This window comes from Anopheles coustani (assembly GCF_943734705.1).
Source record: "Anopheles coustani chromosome X unlocalized genomic scaffold, idAnoCousDA_361_x.2 X_unloc_4, whole genome shotgun sequence".
Lineage (NCBI taxonomy): Eukaryota > Metazoa > Arthropoda > Insecta > Diptera > Culicidae > Anopheles > Anopheles coustani.
In genome coordinates this window covers 288,329-296,592 of record NW_026525148.1, presented here as the reverse complement: position 1 = coordinate 296,592, position 8,264 = coordinate 288,329, and positions in this window count along the sequence as shown.

Here is an 8,264-nt window from a genome sequence, read left to right as displayed (position 1 = left end):
TGAATGGGATGCTGCATGGAGATGAATCTTGATCTTCTTCATCTCCCAACTTCATACAGCATCCCTACTTAAAGGCATCTCGGACTTAGTCGGTTTTTAATAAATTCTAAGAAATTCATATGTTAGGATGCTGCGAGATGAATGGGATGCAGCATGGAGATGAATCTTGATCTTCTTCATCTCCCATCTTAATACAGCATCCCTACTTAAAGGCATCTCGGACTTAGTCGATTTTTCATAAATTCTATGAAAAACATATGTTAGAATGCTGGGAGATGAATGGGATGCTGCATGGAGATGAATCTTGATCTTCTTCATCTCCCATCTCAATACAGCATCCCTACTTAAAGGCATCTCGGACTTAGTCGATTTTTCATAAATTCTAAGAAAAACAATTGTTAGGATGCTGCGAGATGAATGGGATGCTGCATGGAGATGAATCTTGATCTTCTACCTCTCCCATCTCAATACAGCATCCCTACTTAAAGGCATCTCGGACTTAGTCGATTTTTCATCAATTCTAAGAAAAACATATGTTAGGATGCTGCGAGATGAATGGGATGCTGAATGGAGATGAATCTTGATCTTCTTCATCTCCCATCTCAATACAGCATCCCTACTTAAAGGCATCTCGGACTTAGTCGATTTTTCATAAATACTAAGAAATTCATATGTTAGGATGCTGCGAGATGAATGGGATGCTGCATGGAGATGAATCTTGATCTCCTACATCTCTCATCTCAATACAGCATCCCTACTTAAAGCCATCTCGGACTTAGCCGATTTTTCATAAATTCATAGAAATTCATATGTTAGGATGCTGCGAGATGAATGGGATGCTGCATGGAGATAACTCTTGATCATCTGCATCTCCCATCTCAATACAGCATCCCTTCTTAAAGGCATCTCGGACTTAGTCGATTTTTCATAAACTCTAAGAAAAACATATGTAAGGATAATGCGAGATGAATGGGATGCTGCAGTGAGATGAATCTTGATCTTCTTCATCTCCCATCTTAAAACAGCATCCCTACTTAAAGGCATCTCGGACTTAGTCGATTTTTCATAAATTCTCAGAAAAACATATGTTAGGGTGCTGCGAGATGAATGAGATGCTGCATGGAGATGAATCTTGACCTTCTTCATCTCCCATCTTAATACAGCATCCCTACTTAAAGGCATCTCGGACTTAGTCGATTTTTCATAAATTCTATGAAAAACATATGTTAGGATGCTGGGAGATGAATGGGATGCTGCATGGAGATGCATCTTGATCTTCAACACCTCCCATCTTAATACAGCATCCCTACTTACAGGCATCTCGGACTTAGTCGATTTTTCATAAATTCTAAGAAAAACATATGTTAGGATGCTGCGAGATGAATGGGATGCTGCATGGAGATGAATCTTGATCTTCTTCATCTCCCATCTTAATACAGCATCCCTACTTAAAGGCATCTCGGACTTAGTCGATTTTTCATAAATTCTATGAAAAACATAGGTTAGGATGCTGGGAGATGAATGGGATGCTGCATGGTGATGAATCTTGATCTTCTACATCTCCCATCCTAATACAGCATCCCTACTTAAAGGCATCTCGGACTTAGTCGATTTTGCATAAATTCTAAGAAAAACATATGTTAGGATGCTGCGAGATGAATGGTATGCTGCATGGAGATGAATCTTGATCTTCTTCATCTCCCATCTTAATACAGCATCCCTACTTAAAGGCATCTCGGACTTAGTCGATTTTTCATAAATACTAAGAAATTCATATGTTAGGATGCTGGGAGATGAATGGGATGCTGCATGGTGATGAATCTTGATCTTCTTCATCTCTTATCTTAATACAGCATCCCTACTTACAGGCATCGCGGACTTAGTCGATTTTTCATAAATTCTAAGAAAAACATATGTTAGGATGCTGCGAGATGAATGGGATGCTGCATGGAGATGAATCTTGATCTTCTTCATCTCTCATCTTAATACAGCATCCCTACTTAAAGGCATCTCGGACTTAGTCGATTTTTCATAAATTATAAGAAAAACATATGTTAGGATGCTGCGAGATGAATGGGATGCTGCATGGAGATGAATCTTGATCTTCTTCATCTCCCATCTTAATACAGCATCCCTACTTAAAGGCATCTCGGACTTAGTCGATTTTTCATAAATTCTTAGAAATTCATATGTTAGGATGCTGCGAGATGAATGGGATGCTGCAAGGAGATGAATCTTGATCCATGGACCAAGTCGCAGGAAATGGCACTTGACCAAAATCCCCCTTGGAAGGTGGATACCGGCTTACCGGTAAGAGATAGCGACTTGGCGTAGAATATTCATAAGTTGGGCGTGTAGAGACGCAACTTTCATTATATGGGGGCAACCCGGTCAGGGTGCTCTAAGTCGGTCGTTTGGTCGGTTTATGGTTTGGGCCGACCACGTGGTGTACCAAGTTGAGGTATCTTTCATGAATTATTACTCGGTCAGTTTGCCACCGAGCGACAAGTTGCGGTGTGTTTTGGAATGGTCTTGAGTGAGACTATCAAGGAAAAATACAAATAGAAAATCAGCTTGTCCATGGCCGAAGCTATTAGTGAAACATATAGCAAAATGGGTCCAAAAACGAATGAAATGGGACTTGGACCAAGAATAACGGCAAGTTGGAGAAGTGATAGCAAGTTGGCGTAGAACAATTATATTTAGTGCATGGTATGACCAACAAAAAAATATATGGGGCCAAGGTGCTGGCTGGCCTCCAAAGTGGAGATATGGGCGATCCAAAGTTTGTACCCAAGTACGAGCAAGTATGGAAAAAACAGGGTAAGGTACCAAGTACCATAAATAACTTCGGCTGTAGATGGCCGAGCGAGGCAAACGGCTCACCGTTGGAAAGGTCTTGGGGAGACCTATCTACCCTGAAAGTTTCATGAGGCTGAGTTGAAAGACCACGGAGATATTAGGTGATGATGGTATAATTCGGGGACCAAGTCGCAGGAAATGGCACTTGACCAAAATCCCCCTTGGAAGGTGGATACCGGCTTACCGGTAAGAGATAGCGACTTGGCGTAGAATATTCATAAGTTAGGCGTGTAGAGACGCAACTTTCATTATATGGGGGCAACCCGGTCAGGGTGCTCCAAGTCGGTCGTTTGGTCGGTTTATGGTTTGGACCGACCACGTGGTGTACCAAGTTGAGGTACCTTTCATGAATTATAACTCGGTCAGTTTGCCACCGAGCGACAAGTTGCGGTGTGTTTTGGAATGGTCTTGAGTGAGACTATCAAGGAAAAATACAAATAGAAAATCAGCTTGTCCATGGCCGAAGCTATTAGTGAAACATATAGCAAAATGGGTCCAAAAACGAATGAAATGGGACTTGGACCAAGAATAACGGCAAGTTGGAGAAGTGATAGCAAGTTGGCGTAGAACAATTATATTTAGTGCATGGTATGACCAACAAAAAAGTATATGGGGCCAAGGTGCTGGCTGGCCTCCAAAGTGGAGATATGGGCGATCCAAAGTTTGTACCCAAGTACGAACAAGTATGGAAAAAACAGGGTAAGGTACCAAGTACCATTAATAACTTCGGCTGTAGATGGCCGAGCGAGGCAAACGGCTCACCGTTTCAAAGGTCTTGGGGAGACCTATCTACCCTGAAAGTTTCATGAGGCTGAGTTGAAATACCACGGAGATATTAGGTGATGATGGTCCAATTCGGGGACCAAGTCGCAGGAAATGGCACTTGACCAAAATCACCCTTGGAAGGTGAATACCGGCTTACCGGTAAGAGATAGCGATTTGGCGTAGACTATTCATAAGTTGGGCGTGTAGAGACGCAACTTTCATTATATGGGGCCAACCCGGTCAGGGTGCTCCAAGTCGGTCGTTTGGTCGGTTTATGGTTTGGGCCGACCACGTGGTTTACCAAGTTGAGGTACCTTTCATGAATTATAACTCGGTCAGTTTGCCACCGAGCGACAAGCTGCGGTGTGTTTTGGAATGGTCTTGAGTGGGACTATCAAGGAAAAATACAAACAGAATATCAGCTTGTCCATGGCCAAAGCTATTAGTGAAACATATAGCAAAATGGGTCCGAAAACGAATGAAATGGGACTTGGACCAAGAATAACGGCAAGTTGGAGAAGAGATAGCAAGTTGACGTAGAACAATTATATTTGGTGCATGGTATGACCAACAAAAAAGTATATGGGGCCAAGGTGCTGGCTGGCCTCCAAAGTGGAGATATGGGCGATACAAAGTTTGTACCCAAGTACGAACAAGTATGGAAAAAACAGGGTAAGGTACCAAGTACCATTAATAACTTCGGCTGTAGATGGCCGAGCGAGGCAAACGGCCCACCGTTGGAAAGGTCTCGGGGAGACCTATCTACCCTGAAAGTTTCATGAGGCTGAGTTGAAAGACCACGGAGATATTAGGTGATGATGGTCCAATTCGGGGACCAAGTCGCAGGAAATGGCACTTGACCAAAATCATCCTTGGAAGGTGAATACCGGCTTATCGGTAAGAGATAGCGACTTGGCGTAGAATATTCATAAGTTGGGCGTGTAGAGACGCAACTTTCATTATATGGGGCCAACCCGGTCAGGGTGCTCCAAGTCGGTCGTTTGGTCGGTTTATGGTTTGGACCGACCACGTGGTGTAACAAGTAGAGGTATCTTTCATGAATTATAACTCGGTCAGTTTGCCACCGAACGACAAGCTGCGGTGTGTTTTGGAATGGTCTCGAGTGGGACTAACAAGGAAAAATACAAATGGAAAATAAGCCTGTCCATGGCCGAAGCTATTAGTGAAACATATAGCAAAATGGGTCCAAAAACGAATGAAATGGGACTTGGACCAAGAATAACGGCAAGTTGGAGAAGAGATAGCAAGTTGGCGTAGAACATTTATATTTTGTGCATGGTATGACCAACAAAAAAGTATATGGGGCCAAGGTGCTGGCTGGCCTCCAAAGTGGAGATATGGGCGATACAAAGTTTGTACCCAAGTATGGCAAAAACTGGTAGAGGTACCTTTCATGAATTACAGCTCAGGCTGTATGGCACTTAGCGGGACGCTTTGCTCTGGTATGGAATAGTCTTGAGTGGGACTATCAAGGAAAAATACGAACAAAAAATCACCATGTCCACGGACGAAGGTATTAGCGAAACTTAGAGCAAAATTGCGACCAAGTCGCTGGAAATGGCCCTTGGACCAAGTATACCGTCAAGGCGGTACGAGATAGCGAGTTGACGTGGAACATTTATAAGTTTGCCTACACGAGACGAAAGTTTAGTTATATGGGGCCAACCCGCTCAGGGTTGTCCAAGTCGGTCATATGGCTGATCGAAATTTTCGACCAAGTACTGAGAAAACAGGGTAAGGTACCGTGTACCTCGAATAACTTTGGCTGTAGATGTCCGAGCGAGGCAAACGGCATAGCGTTGGAAAGGTCTTGAGGTGTTCTAGGCACCCTGAAAGTTTGAAAAGGCTATCTGGAAAACTCGTGGAGATATTAGAGAAACATTGGGCCCAAAAGATACCAAGTCGCAGGAAATGGGCCCTCCAAGAACACCCTAAAATCCCAATTACGGCTAAGTTGCAGGCCAGCTAGCGAAGTGAAATGTTCTAGGCATAACTAGAACACGTTAATGCGCAACTTTTTGAATCAGAACTTTTTTCGATATCTGGTCCCCAAAGGGGGGATATGGGCGATCCAAGGATTTTTCCAAGTTTCGGTACTTTTTACGGTATCGCTCATAGCTCCGGCTGTATGCAAGCAAATGACAATCTAAGACATGATTTGGAAAGGTATTGAGCAGTACTAACTTACGTTAGAACACAGCGAAGCGCTATCGGTTCATGGCAAGGCCGATATAAGCAGTCAAAGATGAAAAATGTTGACAAAATGAACAAAAATTACCTTGGTACGCGAATAGCGGCCAGGGATGAAGAGGTACGAAGGTGGTGTAGAAGAATTATAATTAGGACTTGGTACGCTCTAAAAGTTTGCCGAAGACCGCAAAGCGCTCAGACCCATAGAAAGTGGCCATTTGGGCCGAACAGTGCGTGCAAAGAGGTGAAAATGCAAAAATTGCACTTTGGGGGGCGATTTGCGGGGGGAAGGAGGGGTCGGAGGGCAAAATGTCCCTTGACCAAAAAGTCTTATCTCGTCGAGATCTACAACATTGCCGAAGACCGCAAAGCGCTAGCTCGCAATCGAAAAATCGAGAATTTGAAAATTTTCTAAGTCTTGGGCTCCCTAAGGAAAAGTTTCAAAAATCACGTTTGTCCCCAATTTTGAAGGGGAAGGAGTCGGTTCCGGGGCATGGTGTCTTCGGCAAAAAGTCTTATCTTTTTGCGTACTTTCGACTAGTTCAATAAAAATTTTTGACCCAAAATTTGTTCGGCGGACCCCTAGGTCGAAAAACCCGAAAAAAGTCGAAAAAAGTCGAAAATGTCGAAAAATGAGAAAACCTCATATTCGGACTCTACACGAGCCCCAGATATTGAAAAGTGAAATCCGCGGTCGATTTGGAACAAAAAATTGACCTAGGCAAAGTTGTATGGAGGTAGGGACCCCTGAGAAAAAAGTTTGGTCCCGAGGCTCCTTGGACCACCAAGTCCCTAGGTCGGACCAAAATCGGAAAAAATCCGACCAAAGTCGAAAGTGTCGAAAATTTTAAAAAACCCCTTTTGGGGCCCTATGGCCTCCCTAGATAATGAAAAGTGAGGTCCGCGGCCGATCCGGAAGAAAAACTTGACCTAGGCAAACTTGTATGACGGTGGGGACCCAAAAAAATTTCGATGAGTGTAGTTTAGACAGGCCGGAAAATGTATCGGTGGTCCGTATCAAGGGACGTCTTTTAGTTCCATGGGGTGGTGGTCGTCGAACAAAGTCGCCTAGGTCGACCACCAGAAAGACCAGTCGTGTTGTAATGGATGTTTTGGCCACTTTGCTAGGGAAACCTAGTAGGTCGAAGCAAATTTGGGGTTCGAGATGAGTTGGTGAAAGTTGGTCCAACCTAGGTGTGCTTAGTGGAGGTTGACCATGAAAGTAGAGCATGATGGGAATGACCATAACTTTGGTTCTAGATGTCGGATCGGTACACTTTTGGCAGTTTTGGAAAGGTGAAGGCCTGCTCTAGCTATGTTTCCTACCAAGCTGAGCGCCTACTAGTGACCCGGAGGAGGTATTAAGGGTCAAAGGCAAAAAGGGGTACCCTAAAGTGCGTGTGACCAAGAAAATGGGAAAAACGGTATCGCCTATAGCTCAGGCTGTATGGCTCGGATCGGAAAGCTTGGATAAGCGTTGGAAAGGTCTTGACGAGCGCTAGCTATGTGTCCTACCAAGCGAAGCGCTAGGTGTTGAGCAAGTCGGTCATATTAGAGGGCAAAGGTGAAAAATGGTGGTTTAGAGGCGAAAATTCACCTTATGATCGAAAATAGCGGGCGAACGATAAGAGCTACGAACACGGCGTAGAACAATCATAAGTACGTTACCACAAGACCTAACTTTGGCCAATATAGAGCGAGAAGATCGGAGGTACCCATCAGGGTGATATGGCTGGTTCAAAGTTGGACCAAAACGAGACTTGAGAAATGGGTTGAAACACGGTATCGCGAATAACTCAGGCTGTATGGAACGGATCGACAAGCTAAGATCAGTGTTGGAAAGGTCGAACCGAGCGCTAACTATAATCCCAAACAACCGAAGCGCTAAGTGTTGAGCAAAACTGAGTTATTAAGCGACAAAGTGGAAAAATAATACCAAAATTTCCAAAAATCACACAAGACCAAGAATACCGAGCAGGCGGTAAGAGATAGCGGGTTGACGTAGAATACTTATAAGTTTGCCTCTTCGAGACCTAAAAGTCGTCCATAGACAGCGAGAAGATCGGACCACTCTGGAAGGGTGATACGAGTGGTCAAAAATTGGCAAAAATGAAACATGGCTAAAATGGATTTGACTTGTGCACCGTATAGCTCCGGCTGTATGGCATGGATTGTTAAGCTAGGATATGTTTTGGAAAGGTAACACCCAGCGCTAGATACGACTAGAAGAAAGCAAAGCGCTAACTAGCATGATTTGGAAGTTATTAAGTGTCAAAGTCGAAAAATGTTACCAAAATTGAAACTCGAGTACATTGGGCCAAAAAGTACAAGTTGTGAAATTTGGACTTACGAGTAAAATACCGAGCAGGCGGTAAGAGATAGAGACTTGGTGTAGAACAATTATATGTTGGGCATGTTATAACCTA